Source organism: Protopterus annectens, chromosome 1.part0 (assembly GCF_019279795.1).
Source record: "Protopterus annectens isolate FY-2018-M chromosome 1.part0, PAN1.0, whole genome shotgun sequence".
In the NCBI taxonomy this organism is placed as follows: Eukaryota; Metazoa; Chordata; order Ceratodontiformes; family Protopteridae; genus Protopterus; species Protopterus annectens.
Window position 1 is genome coordinate 625,036,911 of NC_056725.1, and position 21,027 is coordinate 625,057,937.

Consider the following 21,027-nt stretch of genomic DNA (forward strand, 5'->3'; position numbering starts at 1 on the left):
ATCACATGACACTACAACATGCATCAATGGGAATCTGCTAGTATTTTCCTCTTGATGGCAACCCATAAACTGGTCATGGCTTCTGAAGTCACTGAGTGTGGAAGGGCCTCAGGGTGTTGCAGGAAAGAAACCAAAACCTTTGTGTATCTGTAGCACAGGGACCACTGGGAGCCCTGGCCAGGGGACTGTTATGAGGGCCCTCAGTATAGAGTGGATGACTGGCATTGCCTTGCCAAGGCAATGAGTGATGTCATGTGCATCACCCATTCTAGTTAGCAGTGTCCATATTGATACAGTGACTTAAGAGGTGCCACTGGGACCTTTTTAGCCAATGAAAAGAAGAGGTTAAAGACAGGGAATCTTGTTCAGCTATGCAGGACTTGTGGGTCATAACCAAACATCTTTTTATTTTATCTTTTTAAGCACTTAGTGAAATAGAGGACACTAGGCTGACTTACTGGAAGTGCTAAGTGAGGCTATCCAGGTATCAGGGTATGTACGAGGCACTGATGTTATAATGGCATATTTGTTAGACACCTGCTTCATTGCCCATGTTTGCATTGCTGCTAATTGTTTTAACCATTGCATGCAGCTGTACTTTGCATTATTTGTCACATGCCTTATAAATGTACATTGACCTGTTCTACTTCCCTCCTACCACCAGGGATTCACATGGTAGATTGTGAAGGTGACTGGGCTAACAATGGGCTTTCCATCACTATACAGCGTGTCATCGTCTTTGGCCTACCTGATTGTTTTCTTTTCTGCCCTTTGTTACTCTTCTACTGTCTATTCTAACTCCACTGCCCATTTCACTTACACCTGGCATACCAGTAGTATGCATCTCACAGAATGATAGTTGATAATCCAAAAATCCCACAAACCAAAGTGTAGTAAGTAGTCCAAGTAAATCCACAGAAAACCCAGTAGTTTAGGCAACAGATGAATTCTTCTAAAACAAAACAACTTTTATTCAGTGTAAGCACTTTCGTAATGCAACCATTACTTTTTCAGACACAAAAAACTGCATAAAATACCTACAATTTTATATACAAGTCAATAAAGCACTTCCAATCAAATAGCATAAAAATCCCACCAAAATACTAACTAATTAAGTTAAAGTGACAGTTTCCCAAGAGCATTCACATAACTGCATATTGTCGTTAGCACAATGCATATAAACATATGTATTGACCATCATCCAAAACCATCTATAAAAGTTTTTTTTAAAAACATTTCTAAAATACATACATCAAGGGCAGGTGCTAAAAAATCATTGCTTAAGCTTTTTAGCTTTTAATACTGGCTTAAGAGGGACCATCTCATTTAACCCTGATCCCCGATATGCCCCTAAACATAGAATCCATTTCAATTCAGTGGATTCAGTATTATTTACCATGTCACCCATCCTAACACTGTCCAGTTCAACCTGAAGAACTTGGAATAAAAACTTGTGCCTATCACCCTCCTGCAATAAATGCTTAGCTATAGCTCTATAGCCATGGCCCTTCCTTACGCAATACATGTGATCTCTAATTCTTTCCCTAAGTTGATGGTTAGTTTTTCCCATGTAGAATTTAAAACAATATTCACAATGGGCAATATATACTACGTTCTTAGTGTTGCAATCAGCACTACATTTAATCTGCCAAAGATGCATAGTATCAGGATGCCTAAAATATTTAGATTCATCAATGGAAGAACAGAAGGTGCAGTCTCCACAGCTTTGTGTTCCAGTATTCATAGTAATGGAAGATCTTACATTCCTAGGATAACACAACTGTTGCTTGAGGTTCAACCTGTTCTTAAAAAGGAATTTAGGTTTATTACTTACAATTCCATTAGTCTCATCATCTACAAGAAGGACGTGCCAATTCCTGTTTATTATTTGTTTAACCAAATTTATGTCATGAGTGTAATGTAAAAATCATAGCAACTACTAAACTCTCGTCTGCTTTCTGTCTCAAAACCTTATTCCCTTTGGAAAAATAGGGCTTCCCGCTTCCTTCTATTTCATGTCTTACTTTTAAATAAGCATGGTTAATTTCTTTTCTTGAATAGCCTCTGTTGGCAAAGGCTTCATTCAAGCACCCCATTGCCTTTTCAAAATCAGTCTCTAAAGATAACAATCTCGATAGCCTTAGTGCTTGTCCTTCCACTATGCACTTAAACATATATGGTGGGTGCATACTGTGTCTTTCCAAAAATGAAGGGTGATAACAGTCCTTCCTGTGTATCCAAGTATGTAAATCTATTCCATCTTGAAATACTGCTACATCCAAAAAAGTAATCCTAGATGCAGAGCTCTGACATGTAAACTTTCAAAATTGACTGCTGTTATTTAAATAATCAACATAGCGCACAAGTTGCTCATGTTCATCCTTCCATGCTATGAAAAGGTCATCTAGAAACCTTCTATAAAATCTAACACTGGAGTCACCCCCTACTTGTATGACATCCATATCCCACTCCATCATTTCGAGATTTGCATATGAGTTGGCGCAGCTGTTACCCATTGCCCCTCCAGCTGTTTGCCAATAATATTTCTCATCAAAGATAAATACATTGTGTTCTCATACAATTCCAGGAGCACAGATATAAAATCTACTCTATGGTCATCATAAGATCCTTGCCTAAGTAGACATCTTTTGAGTATACTCACAAATATTTTCTTTTCTACCAGTATCATGATTGATATATATTATACACATCTTGATTGATAGCCACTTTAGAAGGCATTTTATTCCACTTTTAGAAGAATAATCAAATGGCATTATATAACTGTTTTTAATAATTTGTAATTTTGCTTATTTAGTATATATAAAATAGTGATTTAGATATTTATTGCTTTTTAGATTAGTAGGGTTCGTAAATTATATGAACTATATTTTCAGTGTGGTTATGTAGCAAGATGTATACATTGCATTTGTAGGAAATGTGTAAGATAGCACTGTTTTAATAATTGATTTATTGTTTAATTACAATTTAGGGCTTTTTACTTCAATTATGATATATAAGCGTCATGATTCCATGCTATGATGTTCTGAAGAAGACAGATTTACTTCTGTAAAAGCGCTCAACCTATTTTATGTCAATAAATTAAGTGTTTCCAGCACAGTATCCTGTATTCCTGGCGTTCATTCACCTTTGGTGTGTTTGCAATTTTGTTGTTGCTGGGATTATCATCTCGTTGTTTCGATGGATTCCATGCAGGAGATGCTTAATGTTTCCAATCCGAGATAGATAAAATTCATTCTGAGATGACCATTCTTTTACTAGACTTGTTGAACTACTGGCGGCTAGTACTGCTCCAAATAAACAGTTTCAACCTAACCCGCTGGTGATATTCCGAACACCGAGGAAGGATGTATGTGAAGGGGCAGCCGTGGCTTTTTCTTTCTCATATACGACACACTCAATGTAATGACAAACAGAAGACGCACCGTTGTCTTATATCAGGTGCCAAACCTAAACTTATGGTGGGGAGGACAAAGGCCATTCAGGCACCTAAGAAAGGTACTGTTGAAGTTGCTGCATCTACTCAAGTGGATCGTTTGAAAAGACATGATTATTGTTTAGATAAATTTATGGATATGCGCTTGATTTCAAGGACATTCCACAAGCGGTTTCAAATTTTTGGTGAAGGAGGGAATCACCCATCCTTGAAAAAGCTAATTTTTAACAATTAACAAAGGTTAAAACCTTCAGGTTGAAAATTTATATTTGCACAAATGTTTGGAAAGTGGGATTGTACCCATGGGGCTGCGGTTCTTTAAGGAACCACTGGGGATTGAAATGAATGCACAGAATATCAAGATTTGCAACGATATGTTTGATGAGTTTGGTAGGAAGTTTATCAGATTTATTGTGGAATGTAATGATTCAAAAAATGAGATAGACAGATTGGATAAACAGATTAAGGATGATTTAATGTTTACACAGTGGGACAAACTTCATTTTAAACAATATGAATATGCGGAAAATATGTATCAAAAGACCTATGAAAGGAAGTATAAGAAACTACAAAGGGATATAGTACAATATGAGAAGGGGACAGCTTATAGATGGAAAAATGGGCATGATGGTAAATTTATTACAAAAAATAGATACACAAATCGCTCTGCTGCTTATGTTAGTGAAGTTGTACAGGATGAAGGACATCCTAATCAATATAACTGGGAAGATGACTGTTTTTTAGACAATGGGAGGGACAAATGGAGAACGGTGGAACCGAAGGGGAGAGGAAAGAACTCTTGGAGGAACCGGAGATACAACCATTAGTGAATCTTCACAATTCTAACCCCAGATATTTTGATGTCGTTCCTAATAGTATTATAGAGGGAAGTATTAACTCAGATGCTAAGGAAAATAGTATTCTACATTCCTGTGGAGAAATCAAGATTTACAACTACACTTTTTTTCAATTTTTCTCAAGGGGTATGAATTTTATACCTGACACCAAGTTTGATATAACTGATACCCTAGTTGAATTAAAATTTTTTTAAAAATCAGAACAGTATTAGTTCAAATCAGATTGAGGGACTCAAGAAAAAGAGTACTTTCACTCCACCCATGTGTAACACACTGACATCTTTTGAAAATGTAGTAAATACTGAGGTATATTCCTTATATAACAAATGTAAGTACAAATACAAAGGGCAACAATTTGGTAATGACATGATGGATGCTATTCAAGCACTGTGTGACAATAATAATTCTTACTGCGGACAAGGGTGGGGGACTAGTACACTATGAACAGGAACAATATAAAAGTAAAATTTCCAATCTTCTAAATACTTCCACACAGTTTACTACCCCTACTATCAATGAGGACAACATAGCCCACAGTCGAATTGATTCATACTTAGAAGAATTCATAGTGGAAAATAGAATAAATGAAGATCTATACAGATTTCTTAAAGTTGAATTTCCCATTCTGGCGACTATTACGGGCATTCCTAAGGTCCACAAGGATATATATGATCCACCCTTCGTCCTATCATATCTGGCAGTGCCAGTAAAGCCTTTACCTTTGGACAAGTCATCCTATAAACTCAAACATATTTATGATATAGTTGAACATATTATGAAAGACTCCTGGGAGTTTTGGGCCTGTTTAAAAGGAACTATGGTCCCCAGATTAATTTATGTGACAATAGATGTACAGGATTTATTTTCCTGTATTCCTAAGGATGACGGAATATCTAGATTTATTAGTAGTATCATGGGGTGAGTAGACTAGGCCAGGATGACATCTCCCTCCTCACAGAATTTATGGACATTGTTCTAGACCATAATTACATCTATTATGACGGGGAGTATTATAGACATAGCCATGGGCACTGCCTGTGCTCCTATTTATGCCAATATGGTACTGTTGGACTGGGATGGAATTCATTTTAAATTCAAATTGGATGTCCTTTATTAAAAGATATGTCCGTTATTTGGACGATATCTTTATACTTTGGGAAGGTGAAGTTGAAGTATTGTATGAATTCATTAGTTACATCAACAATACTACGGATTACCTCAAATTCACCCATCAATATGATAGGCATAGTATAAATTACTTGGATGTCCAGATCTACAGCAAGGACAATGAATTTCACTCCAAAATCCACAGAAAAGATACTTTTAGTAATGGCTACTTGCACTATAGTAGTGCACATACATATAACACCAAGAGGGGCATTATCAAGGGGCAGTGCATTCGTGCTGCATGACTACTGAGAGACATATAGTGGACCAAGAATTGGAATATATTGGCCGATTGTTCTTGGACAAGGGATATCCACCCAATATGGTGAAAGACATTACAGGATATGTCAAGAATGAATGGGGATTAAAATATAAGCCACTTTTGGGGGTGGGTATATCCAAATCTACACCATAGGAGATATTAGTTCGAATATAGCGGGTCAGAGGAGCGGCTGAGAGCAAAATACAAACACATACACAAGGTCATGTATTATCCAATATGGTAAATATTCAAAAGAGGTAAAAAAGATTATTACCACAAATTGGAATATCATGACCAGTGACCAGACCATTAAAAGCAAGATTACTGATGAGCCACACTCGTGTATAAAACTGGAAATAACTTAAAAAGAATAATTGAATTAAAATCCAAATTCCAGAAAAACATTAATGTGAAGAGGACAGGCACTAGAAGATGTGGCCAATGTAATTATTGCAATTATATTTTGGATACACCCAACATCACTTTGAACAATTGTTTAAAGAGTAAGATTTGGTTTTCTAATGGTAATTGTTTATCTAAGCATGTTATATATTTAAGTGTTTGTCAAACCTGCAAGAGTTTCTATGTGCGTAAGCCGGACCGCTGTCTTAAAACAGGATATATGATCATATATACTGTATAAGGAAGTGTGACATTAATAATGCACTATCAAGACATCTTATTAATAGTCCACAGTGCAAGCTATTTAAGTTTGCAATTCTAGATGTTGTTTTCCCTAACCCCCGAGGGGGTAACATAAAAGCTGTTGTTGGGAAATCAGGTGGCAGATAAGGTTGGATGCAGCCACCCCCCCAGGCCTTAATGAAATGATTCCTACAAAACCACTAGTCAGGGTTTAGTTCAATAAATTGTGCAATATGTTGTTATATTCATTACAGTATTTACATAATGTTTGCATTCTATATTATATTGTATGTCATATATTATATTATATATTATATATTATATGTCACATAATGTGTTACATGCATTGGGTAATATGTTACATATATATATATTTTATTTTATAAATTCAACTCACAAATATTTTCATTTCTACCAGTATCATGATTGATATATATTATACACATCTTGATGGATAGCCACTTTAGAAGGCATTTTATTCCACTTTTAGAAGAATAATCAAATGGCATTATATAACTGTTTTTAACAATTTGTAATTTTGCTTATTTAGTATATATAAAATAGTGATTTAGATATTTATTGCTTTTTAGATTAGTAGGGTTCGTAAATTATATGAACTATATTTTCAGTGTGGTTATGTAGCAAGATGTATACATTGCATTTGTAGGAAATGTGTAAGATAGCACTGTTTTAATAATTGATTTATTGTTTAATTACAATTTAGGGCGGGCTTTTTACTTCAATTATGATATATAAGCGTCATGATTCCATGCTATGATGTTCTGAAGAAGACAGATTTACTTCTGTAGAAAGCGCTCAACCTATTTTATGTCAATAAATTAAGTGTTTCCAGCACAGTATCCTGTATTCCTGGCGTTCATTCACCTTTGGTGTGTTTGCAATTTTGTTGTTTCGCTGGGATTATCATCTTTATCTTTTGAGTATACTCAAGATTTCTGTATTTGGAATACACATGAAATGGGATGCTACATCTAAAGTTACAAACAAGTCAAACATATTGTCTGCTCGACCTGATGTAAATGCATACAAATCAACTAGGAAGTGCTCTGTGTCTCTTAATACAACCTGATGCCCATCTAAAACTTTCCTAAGCTCTTTATCGAGAAATATAGAGATCGGCTCAGTGAGCCACCCTGCACCTGCAACTATCGGTCTAAACTTTGGCTTGAGGGGATTTTTATGTATTTTGGGAAGGCCGTGGATTCAAGGTATGAGGGGATTTTTCACAGTGAAATAATTCAACATTTCTTTAGTCAAATGGCCCAAACACATACTTTCACAGAGGGTTCTATGAACACTGTTAATCATTTTTTGAATGACATCTATTGTAACAGGTTTATACACATTTGAGTCAGAAAGCATACTTTTCATTTCTGTCGAATAAAAAACTGCATCTAATATAACTACAGGCCCACCCTTGTCAGCAGGATGGATCACAATGTCCTTATTATTCTGCAAATTAACAATGGCAAGTTGCTCAGTATTTTTTAGGGATTTTTATGCTATTTGATTGGAAGTGCTTTATTGACTTGTATATAAAATTGTGGGCATTTTATTTTTGAGTCTGATGAAGTAATGGTTACATTACGAAAGCACTTACACTGAATAAAAGTTGTTTTGTTTTAGAAGAATTTGTCTATTGCCTTCACTACTGGGTTTTCTGTGGACTGACAGTTGATGTTTTATCGTGGCTGTCCTGTGTCATGGTACATATTGCTGAATCTAGGTCAGATTATCAAAGTTCCAAAACTTCGCAATTCATATGGCCGACACCATATGATTGAAGTTTCAGAACTTCAAACATTAAAAAAAATCTAAAAAGTCTATTTTTGCAGGGGGCAAGCCCCTCTGCACCCTCCAACCCCCTGCTAATTAAATATACCAACTCCAGGATAGCACTACATAGCAGAAAAGGGTACATTTCCCATTCTGTGCTGTATTGCGATCTCCATTCAAAACATTCAGAGTTTCAAAACTTCAATGATATAGTCCCGACTATATGACTTTCGAAGTTATGAAAATTCGATAATCTGATAGGGATGTATTACTACTGGGTGTCTATGTCCTATGTGTATTATTCTTGGACAGCTGTGGAGCTGTGTACATCTAATGGCATGGTTCCCATGATGCCATGCAGGGCACTGTCTGGTAGGCTGTGTGTCACCTGACTGTAACCACCTATTGATAAGACACTCCAAGATTTTGAGGTTGTTTGGCCCAGCTTTTCTGGCCCTTGCATTAACTCTTTGCAGCTTATACACTGTTCACATGCTATGCACATGGAGAGGACTGTGTTTAGATGGCATATTATCTTGGTCACATGCCATGCACATGGGGAGGACTGTGTTTAGATGGCATATCATCTTGGTCACATGCCATGTACATGTGGAGGACTGTGTTTATATGGCATATTATCTTGGCCACATGCCATGCACATGGGGAGGACTGTGTTTAGATGGCATATTATCTTGGTCACACGCCATGCACATGGGGAGGACTGTGTTTGGATGGCATATCATCTTGACCCACATACTGCTGTACAACCTTTTTTGTCTGATCTTTATGTTATGATTCACTTGCCACAGCATCGTTAACATCATTGTATTCCTTCTTTAGGGATAACTGCTTTTGCTTTTGTGTTTCATTCTCTTTATTGCTGCCCTCTTTTTTGTCCTTTGTTGCTTCATTTCTCTCCATTTACATTCATATCTTATGTAGAGTCATTTGCAACAGTGGATGTAGTTCAGCAGTGGCCACTGCCCCAAGCACCTACCTCAGCAGCATCCACTGGGTCTCCAGTGGTCCCAAGGTCAACCTTGCTGCAGGGTGATGTAGGTCATCCATCATGCGGTAACCAGGAGGGTTTCCCTTTGTACCATGGTAGTCCATCTCCAGTGGGGATGTAGACTTTACATCAAGGGGCACTGCTGGTGAGTCCTCGTATGTGATAGACTTAGTGGCCTGATGGCTGGACACCCATACTGGCAACCTGGAACATGTTGTCATGTGAGTGGCAGAACATACAGCTGTCTGGTCTTGACCAGTGGGCTGACAGTTGCTGAACCCAGACATGGTGGTGGTCACAGAGGTGAATAACCTTTGGTTGGGTGTGGCACTTCACAGCACAGTAGTCAGCCATCAACCCAACCCATCTCCTTTGCTGTTCCCTGTCCTTGTGTGTCACTTCCCTTCCCAGTTTGTGGTCCAGTCCTCCCCTTTAGCAGTTATCCTCCTTTTGTCTGTCTGTGCCTTTCCTTTGTCTTCCCTACCCCATTTTTGTGTAAGCACCATCCATGTTGATCTTTGCCTATTTTTTGTGTTTGTTTGTCTGACCCTGTCACTATCCTTATATCCTCTTTCCTGTCCATACCTTCCCTTTCCCACTTTCCATTTACTCTTTTTGGAAGTATAAAAAATAGGGATCCCCTCACAAAGAAAAGAAAAAAAATATGCTCTTGCTTCTTCACCCATCACTTTTCTTCATCTAATAACTTTCTATGTGTTCTGTTGCTTGCTCTTCCCCCTTTTTGACTGACCCATAGACTCATTCCTTCCCATTTATTGTAGAATAAAAACAGTAAGGACTTTGCTGCATAGCCTCTATTTGTGTTTTCAGCTGTGCTCGTGGTGGTGTGTTGCTGTGCATGTGAACAGTCCTCTCTGAGAGCACATTGCATGAACGACACTGGACATTATTGCACTGTCCTAGTCATTATGTGCCCTTTTGAGTTTTGCCAGTGAGTTCCCTAATTAGTTTAAGCTAATCACACAATGTCACCCTGACTCCATAGTTAATTGGCTTTGGGAAGCATTGTACTACCTCCGCTGCATTAATTTTCCTTTATGTGGTTGCATAAGAGGATTTTCTGATGTTATTGAGCATTGAGCTCTTGTCTTCTATAAACATACTATAAAACAACCATCAAGTTTGTTTTGTACATGCTGTGATGCCCACCAGTATGTGACGTCCCAACACTGGCCCATTAATCAAGAAGCCTGAATCATCACTACTGACACTGGAGAGGACATGCACTTGGAATACAAATTGATACAATCAGTATTTGCAGATGCAGACCTCCCTGCATCAAGTACATTTTCCCTTAAGAGCACACAGGGAACACACTAGGCTCAGGGTCTGGATGTTTCTATATCTGTCTCCCTCCAGGTCTCCAATAAGACTCCCCACTGGTATAGCTGTAGGTTTAGGTCCTCAGCTGAGTATCCAAGCCAAGTCCTCCAGTACCTTCTCTGTGAACCCAGTGCTTCATGTCCCTGCCCCAAGTAGCTGACACACACACTCTTTAAGATTTAAATTTCACATACACACACACGCACACATACACACACACACACACACACACACACACACACACACACACACACACACACACACACACACACACACAAACATACACACCTGGGAAAGGCTGGCACAGATTACCCGCTCTACCAGCTTTGCCCAGACTATAAGGTAGATTCACTGCCACCAGTCAGTTACTGTAAGGCTCTTACAAAGGGTATCCAATTATATGGTGCAATGTTAATACTAATACAAATGTTTGTAGTTGAGCAAGATGGCTAGGTCTTCTGGAGTGGCCCACACAGTGTCACCAAATAAATATAAGTACTCTCAAAGGTTAGATACTTTGTATAAGGACCAGCCACAATAACATTTTAAATATATTTACTAATAATAAATAGTAAAACAACATGAAAACAGTGAATATATGTTTACAGTAAACCACAGAGTTCAGATCACAGGAAATATCGAAAAGAACATTGATAGACAGAGTCAGACAAATAAAGAAAAACAATATCTAAACTAAGCTTCACTATATTACTGACTAATCTAAAAGAATGACAAGGCCTTAGTTAAGTTACTTACTACCGCAAGGCAATATGTTGTGGGTGAGGATCTTTCTAATCAAGTTCCCCAAAACAGAATACTCAGTACTCTGAGATTTCTCTTTGTAATATCTAAAATATAATTTCTAAGAGGGCTGTCAGAATGATTTCATCTGGTCACCTCATTATAGGCTCTCACAGTATTCCATTTTAAAACTGAGACAGGAATTTAGCATAGACGGCTACAGTACACATCTAAATGTTTATGGCAGTGCCCTGGGCTTCCTCTCTTTTTACTGAGCTAATGAACAAAAAGGCTTTTCCCTAGACTTAGCATTTCTGGACCTATTGAGCATAATGGGGTACTGTTTTAATGTTTAAACAGCTCATTTACATTTCCCTTATTTTTCTTAAAGTAAGCTAGCTGGTGCATTTAATTCAGTTGCAATAATACATGTACATTTCTCTTCATTTCAGCAGGGTGCACTGTTGATACAGTTCAACAAAATCAAACCTCATAAATACATTTTCAACATACACATCTGTACAAATCAGTTTGATATACAAATGGCATACAGTTCTAATGTATTTGTAAAACAAACATCTTTTATAAATCATTTGATATTCAAAGGATAAATGACCAAACAGCCCATGGAGCCAAAAGTGCAGGAAGCATCCAAAAATTATCCAATAATTTGAAAATCACTTTATTTCCAACAAACATAAGCCCTTTCGTTCAGTCAGTGTGAACTTCTTCAGACAATAAAACTGCTTCTTTGTAACATTTAAATAGTAAATTCAATTAAATCAATTAAAACCATTACCGTATTAAGGTTGTTAAAAAAGTATTAACCCCTACATACCCACATTGCTTATTGAAGCCGGTTACTATACAAAAAGGCACACAATGCAATACAATTCTCATTTTCTGAATATTTTCCAGTAATATATAGTGTTAAAACTCCTTAAACCATTATTATAAAATTCATAAAAACATTTTTGTTAGTGTGAAAAAAATTGAATAAGATTAAATATTGTTCAACAAAATGGAAATGTACATACATTAATGTCACCTTATCCTCTTTTTTTAAATGTGTATTATTTATTATTTTCCATATATACACATATGCATTTATGTATATATATATATATATATATATATATATATATATATATATATATATATATATATATATATGTACATATTTTTATTATATTTATTTTCTATATATACATATGTATATAACTTTATCCTTTCATCTTTCCAAAGCTTTTAGTCTAAGCATACACAATATTGAAACATATTCATTCAAGCCTGGCCATGCTGAGGCATTCAGTTTTAACTGCCATAGAAACTCTTTCCTTTCCAAATGGAGTCCAAAAGGATCTCCCATTGAATTCAATTGTACTTGATCAATTGTCATATATTTACAATTATGACCCGGAGATTCCATTACATGTTTGGCCAGTGCATTAGTATCTTTCATTTCCTAATACTGTATTCATGTTCATATATTCTGCCTCTGAGTCTACGTTCTGTTTTTCCAACATAGAAACAGGGACATTCTTGACAAAAGGCTATGTACACTATATACTTAGAATCATAATAAAACTTTCCCAATAAATTATGCTTCTTATTTTTAGTCGAAAAACTATCTCCTGTCTGTACCTTGCTACAGTAATGACACCTGCAGCACTTGATCATCGATTTCCTTAAAGCCTTTTTCCTTTCCTTATTCAATGCTTCTAACAAAAATCCTCTGTTCAAAAAATATATAATTGTTATTCAAGACCAACTCAAATAATGCTTCATATAGATTCAATTTTTCCTGGCCAATTCCCTTATTATGCAAGAATTCAGTCACCCATTGTACCCCCACGTCTTGGGGGATCACAGTATATAAATCTTTTACATCTATTGTTATCAAAAAATCATCATCATTATATTCCTGCGTTTTTAGAGTTGCCAAAAAGTCCCACAAAACAATTATATATTTTTTAAACAGAGGATTTTTGTTCAAAAGAAGGGGGTAGAAATGGGGTCACCCTGTGGCGCAGTTTTTGCAAATAGTAATATGGCCTACTGGGAGCATACGTTTGTACTAGAAAGTGAATTCAGTAGTAAATTAAGGTTATACACTAGATACCTGGATGCTATTTGTATCATCTGGAGGGGCACAAAGAATGACCTAAGTAGCTTTCTAGAATATATCAATGGGACAACTAACTTTCTGAAATTTACTTCTACTTATAGTAAGGAAAGTATATCATATTTGGATATTTTATTACAAAAAGATTTTTTTGAATAAGAAATATATTTCCAATATATATCACAAATCAACATATTCAAATGCATTCTTACACTATTCAAGCTGCTACCCCAATCACCAAAAAAGATAAGTGGTAAAGGGGCAATTAGTTAGGGCAGCAATAATGATAACAAAAGAAGAGGACTTTCTTATAGAATGTGAAAATTTAAAATCTATGTTTACGAAAAGAACATATCCTTTTGAATTATTGGATGAGTTGATTTCAGCGGTTAGGTGGAAAAGGGAAACTGGCATTTTTATTTCTATCCTACCTTATGATATTGACATTAGTATGACTGCAGTAAATCAAAGACAGAACAGCAGCACCAAAGTTAATATTTATTCCATGGCATTCATCACAATCTTTAGTAATAATTACAATTTAGTAAGGTGGATTTTGAATAAAAATCAGTCCATCTTCTTAAATGACAATAATATTAGAGAAAAGGTAAGTGATAGTCCACAACTAGTTTTTAGGAAGGGATATAATTTTAAAAATATGTTAGAAGCATTGAATAAGGAAAGGATAAAGGCTTAAGAAAATCGATGATCAAGTGCGGCAGGTGTCATTACTGTAGCAAGGTACAGACAGGAGGTAGTTTTTCGATTAAAAATAAGAAGTGCAATTTATTAGGAAAGTTTTATTGTGATTCTAAGTATATAGTGCACATAGCCTTTTGTCAAGAATGTCCCTGTTTCTACATCGGAAAAAACAAACGTAGACTCAGAGATAGAATATACGAACATGAATACAGTATTAGGAAAATGAAAGACACTAATACACTGGCCAAATATGTAATGGAATCTCCAAGACATAATTTTAAATATATGGCAATTGATCAAGTACAATTTAAATCAAGGGGAGGTCCTTTTGGACTCCATTTGGAAAGGAAAGAGCTTCTATGGCAGTTAAAATTTAATGCCTCAGCATGGCCAGGCTTGAATGAATGTGTGTCAATATATTGTGTGCTTAGACTAAGGCTTTGGATAGATGAAAGGTTGAGGTTTTATATATATGTATATATAAAAAATAAATATAATAAAAAATATAATATATATATATATATATATATATATATATATATATATATATATATATATATATATACATACATTCATACATAAGTGCCTATGTGTTTGCATGGAAAATAATAAATAATACCTTTTTAAAAAAAGGGGATAAAAGTGACATTAGTGTATGTACATTTCCATTTTATTGAACAATATTTTATCTTATTCAGTTTTTTTCACACTAACAACAAATTTTTTTATGAATTTTATAATAATGGTTTAAAGAGTTTTAACACTATATATTACTACAGCAATAACCCACGCCTGGGTGTGGGTAATGCTGGATTTACCCACGGTTGGCATGGTTTGGTCCCGAGGGCGAAGCCCGAGGGACCAAACAAAGCCAACCGTGGGTAAATACAGCATTAGTGACACACTAACCCACGCACGTTCAAGCTTGCACGGCCCAACAGCAGAACAGGAACAAACAAGAGCCAGCAACAGGTTCCCAAATGCTTTAATGAGGTAAAATAGTGTCAAAGACACATACACTCTCCATAACCTCAAACTAGTTTCGGTGTAATACCTTCTTCAGTGAGGATAACAGCCATAATAGTTACATAAGACATGCTCCTTATATATACATGAACAATTAATCAACTGATAACCAAATGGTTATCCATTAATTACAAAATCAGATTTAAAGACATACTATACAATGAAACCTAACTAATAAGTAGGAATTCTTAAATGCACAAACAGTGCATAAATAATACAGTTTAAATGTAAAGCCCAGATGTGGTGTTCAGTGACTAACAAATATATATATATTTGGTTAATATATATATAAAAATACATATAAAAATACATATGTGAAGAAACATTACAAATGGTCATTCAAACCTGGAGAAAAAGAGCTCCCAAGTGAATGATCCAGTATTTCTCTTTCATACTTAGGACACTCTGCCAACCTGTCTGGTTGGACCTATTGCCCTGTACTTTATCAATGGCACAAAATATAAATTTAGCAGATGGATGCTTAACAGTATGTTGATATAATGCATTACTAATTTTGTGAGTCCGAATATCACTCGATGTTCTACAATTCTAGTTCGGAGGGACCTTGAGGTTTTACCCACATAAAAGCTTGACACTGACATATGGCTAAATAAATCACCCAGCATGTTGAACAATTGGCAAATATACGTATATCAAATATCTTACTAGTATTGGCACTAGAAAATTCCTTAGTTTTATTAATACTTAAACAGGAAGTGCAATGACCACACGGAAAGTCCCAACAGCTCATCTCCAGAAAGGGTAAGTTGTCTATATGTTGCACCTCCACTGTCCTTATGTTTATAATAGGAGAATAACGTGCCCAAGGTTTTACCCCTCCTGTAAGAAATAGAACATTAGTCAGTCAATATATGCGAAGATGTTCATTAGCCAAAAGTATATTCAATTGTTATTCAACACATTTCTAATCAATTGATGATTTTTCCCAAATGTGGTAATAAATCTAATGGTGTCATCTTTATCAGTACCCCTACTCTGATATTTTAAAAGATCTGATCTAGACTGCTGATCTGTCCACACCCTGGCACTGGATATGTCCTTCACAGAATAACCTCTATCAAGAATCTATAATTTAAATCCTGAATGGCATCTTCATGATCCTGAGGAGATGAATTAATCCGTTTAAGACGAGCATGAATATTGTGATTTAGGGATGTTGCGGATGGTGTGGCGTGGGTGCATACTAGAAGAATGAAGAAGAGTATTAAATTGTGGATACTTCCTATATATTTTAGTGCTTAGGGTATTGTCCTCATTCCGATATACCGTGACATCCAAAAAGTCAATGGTACACTTATGATATGTTATAGAGAATTCAATACCCCAAACGTTGCTGTTCAAATGTTCCACAAATTCCATCAAATAGTCAACATCCATGCCACACCATCCAACAATCATCCAAATAACGTCTCCAAATATCCATCTCCTCTAAGTAAATGTTATGCAAAGGATCATATATAAGACATTCCTCCAGGTATGCCATGAAGAGGTCAGCATATATGGGGGCAAAGGAAGCCCCCATAGCTGTACCTCTCAGTTGCCAATAGCAATCACCCTGGAAGAAAAAAACATTTTTATTCAAAACATGCTCTGACAAACATACCAGTAGCGTGTTAAATCCAGGTGGGTATAGATCAGATCTTTGAAGCCAATAGTCTAATGCCTGTAGGCCAGCCCAATGAGGGATACTCGTATATAGGGATTTCACGTCTAAAGTACACATTATCCAATCTGGATCTAATTGTGTGTCAACCACAATATTCAGAAACTCCGTGGTATCCTGTATACGAGCTCTGACCATAGGCAATAGTGGCTTCAAATATGATGTTAGAAAAACCGATATAGGTTCCGTGAGGGATCCATGACCGGACACAATAGGTCTCCCAGGAGGAGCACTGATAGACTTGTGAATTTTGGGTAACAGATAAAGAATCTGCTTTTGTGGATCATCAACTTGGAGGTGACTGGCAGTTTTAGATGAAATAATACCTTCTTGTACTGCTTGTTGAATAAATAGGTCAATCTCCTGTTTAAACTGGGGTGTGGGATCTATCCTCATATGCTTATAGCATTGGGCATCAGACAACTGTCTTAATCCTTCCTGTACATAATAGTCATTATTTAGGACAACCACCGCACCCCCCTTATCCGCCTGAATGATAACAATGTTGTGATTTTGTCTCAATTCAATCAAAGCTTCCCTCTCTGAAGGTGTGATATTGTCCTGAGCTATATTAATATTAAAGTTGGGAAAATGTAGGTCCCTCAAAACAGCTTGTTGGAAAATCCCAACATTTTTATTCATTGGAGGCTGGAATGTTGATTTTTTAAATGTAAAATCAGTAGATCTTTGAGTAACCTGATTACTCTGATCCTGAAAAAAAATTTTTAAATTCAACTTCCTGCAAAATTCAATAACATCAACCGATACAGAATAATGATCTGAGAAGAAACTTGGGACAAAACCCAATCCTTTATTAAGAACACCATGTTGTTCCTTAGTCAGTATATGATCAGACAAATTTAGAACATTGTCATAAGGTTGAACTATTTGTTCAGCAATGCCTGAACTAACCCCGTCATAGAGTCTGTATTTGTATCTGCTCCTATGCTTCCTCCCCCCTCGGGATTTCCCAACATGTTTAAAGGGAACTTAGATTGATTTTTCTTTTTAACAGGAGACCGGACCTTTTTCCATTAGTATAACTCGATTTACAATGTGCACGCTGGCCAATCAGTGTGCACGTTTTGGGGGGGTCATGGTATAATGGAAAATATTCAGAAAATAAGAATCGTATTGCATTGTGTGCTTTTTTGTATAGTAACCAGCTTCAATAAGCAATGTGGGTATTGTAGGGGTTAATACATTTTTTAACAACCTTAATAAGGTAAAAGCTTTAATTAATTTAATTGAATTTACTATTTAAATGTTACAAAGAAGCAGTTTTATTATCTGAAGAAGTTCACACTGACTGAACAAAAGCACTTATGTTTGTTTGGAATAAAGTGATTTTCGAAAACTTATTGGATTATTTTTGGATGCTTCCTGCACTTTTGGCACCTTGGGCTGTTTGGTCATCTATCCAGTTTGTGGTGTCTTGTTTTGTATTGAGGAGTTATATGATATTCAAAGGATATATCATTCTTTACAAAACTCCAGATGGCTATGCTGGCACTTGTCCATATCACCCCCTCCCAAAAAAAAAAAAAAAAACTCAAGCTAGTTTTTCAAGTGACCCTTGATAAACATGGCTTGAGAAAAATAAACCAGTCTTGGAATATGTTACCTCATTGCCTGTCCTGAGAGCTCACCTGTGTTGGCATTGCTGACCCCACTATGGTGTTGTAATGTCATGTCATATGCCTGCAATCCTAAGCTCCACCTTAATAACTTGGCAGTTTGCTGGCTGGCTCTATATAGTCATGTTATGGGATTGTGGTCTGTAACTACAGTGAATTTCTTTCCATACTGACAAGGTTGACATTTCTGCAGTGCCCATACTATGGCTAGACATTGCTTTTCTACAGCTGCATAACATTCCTTCCTGGGTTGGAGTCTACAGCTGAGATATACCACTAAGTACTCTTCTCCCTGTGAGGAAACCTGGCTAAGTACAGCCCCCACCCCATGGATTGAAGCAGTCACCTGCACAACAAATTATTTGCTGTAAACTGGAGTGGCTAACAAAGGGGGTCCTCCCAAAGCTCCTTTAAGCTTTTGGAATGCCTGTTCACATGCTGGGGTCCACACTACCTTATTTGGCTTGTTTTCCTTGTCAGGCCTGTGAGGGAAGCAGCTATGATACTATAATTGGGGACAAACTTTCTATAGTACGCCACTTTCCCTAAGAATGCCCTCACCTGCTTTATGGTAAGAGGGACAGGCCATGCCTGAATGGCTTCCACTTTGACAGACTCTGGCCCAATCTTACCACTCCCGACTCAATGTCCTAGGTAGGCGACCTCTGCCATACCCACCTAACACTTACTGGGCTTAATGATCAACCCTGCCTTTTGCAGTCTGCCCAGCACCTCCCTGACATGCTGAACATGCTCTTACCAGGAATGGTTGTAGATGGCAATATTATTGAGGTAAGCAAGGGTATAATCTCCTGCTTCTGCTAGGTTATGATATACCAACCTCTGGAAGCCATTGGGCATTTTTCATCCCAAAAGGCTTCTTCGTGAACTCATACAAGCTGAAGGAGTCACAAAGGCTGACCTTTTTCTCTAGCATTGGGAGTCAAGAGCATCTGCCAGTGGCCCTTTGTCAGATCAGTACTGGTCAGATACTTAGTCCCACACAGCTGCTCTAAGTCTTCATCTGTCCTAGGCATGGGGTAAGCATCTGACTCTGTGTGACTATTTAATTTCCTGTAATCCACACAGAACCTGGTGCTGCCATCCTTCTTTGGTACCAGCACCACTGGGGAGGCCCAGGAACTGCTGGACTACTGGATTACTCCCAGTTCCAACATCTCCTTTATCTCCTCCCTTAGAGTCTGTCTGGCTCGCTCAGGTACCCTGTAAAGGGCCTGCTTTATAGGTCTTTGGGCCCTGTATCCACATAATGCTGCACCAGGTAGATGCACCCTGGCTTCCCAGTGAACATTTCCCCAAACTCCTGTAACACTGCTCAGATTTCTCAAAGCTGGGTAGGGGATAGCTGCTGGAACATTGCTACCCCTTCCACTGAGGTGTTAGTCCGAGCCTCACTGAGATCAGTAACCAGATCACCCCTCAGACTCCTCCTGCCACCCATTGCAAATACTCAGCACAAGGACCTCTTTATCACAGTAAGTCTTCAACATGTTAACATGGTACAGTTTGTGCCCCTGCCTCCTAACTAGCAGTTCTACCATGTAGTTAACATCACTGACCTTCCTTACCACCTTGAAAGATCCCACCCAAACTGCCTGGAGCTTATTGTGTCTATCAGGAAGGAGCACCACCTGCTGTCCTACAGCATACTCTCTGGCTCAAGCACTCTGTCATATCAGACCTTTTTTTGCTGTTGGGCTCCTGCCAGCTTCTTCTGGGCCAAGATCTTGAGCTCTCTGAGCCTTGTCCTAAGGTTTAGGACATATGCCACAACAGACTCCTTGTGGGAATCACATTCACTCTCCCACTCATCACAAATTAAATCTAGAGGTCTCCTCACCCTGTGCCTATACAGCATCTCAAAGGGTGAAAAACCTGTGGATTCCTGGGGTTCCTCTTTGTAAGCAATCAGCAGATGGGGAAAATACTTGTCCAACTCTCTGAAACTGGTCTGCAAATGCCCGTAGCATGGTCTTTAGTTTAGAGTTTAAGCTCTCCACAAGACCACTAATCTGGGGTGGTAGTGGGTGGTCTTTAGGTGCTTCACCCCACAGTGCTCCCACAGAGAAGCCAGCAGGTCTGACATGAGACACTTAACTCTTCTAAACAGTGTGCCACTCAACCAAAGCCCCAAGGCAAAACAGCATGCCCAACACACTAGTCATAGGTGACTCAATAGTGAAGCACTCTGATGTTCCACTCACTAGGTTGAATAAGGAGAAAGTAACAGTCAGCTGCCTGTCAGGTGCCAGGATCCACCACATAACGCATGCACTCAGGTCCCTCAACAACAGGTACACATATGACTCTGTCATTGTACATGTGGGTGTGAATGACCTTAGGCGTACCTCCCTGGACTACATGAAAAGAGACATGGAGGAGCTCTCGGATTATGTAGCCTAGATGGGTATGACCCTAGCCCTGAGCAGCCTCCTACCATCACTCAGAATGATACCACAGTACAAGCAGAAAATTATTGATTTCAACAATTGGCTGAGTTTCTGGTGTCATTCTAAGGGGATCCAGTATCTGTCTGCCTGAGATGACATGATTGAC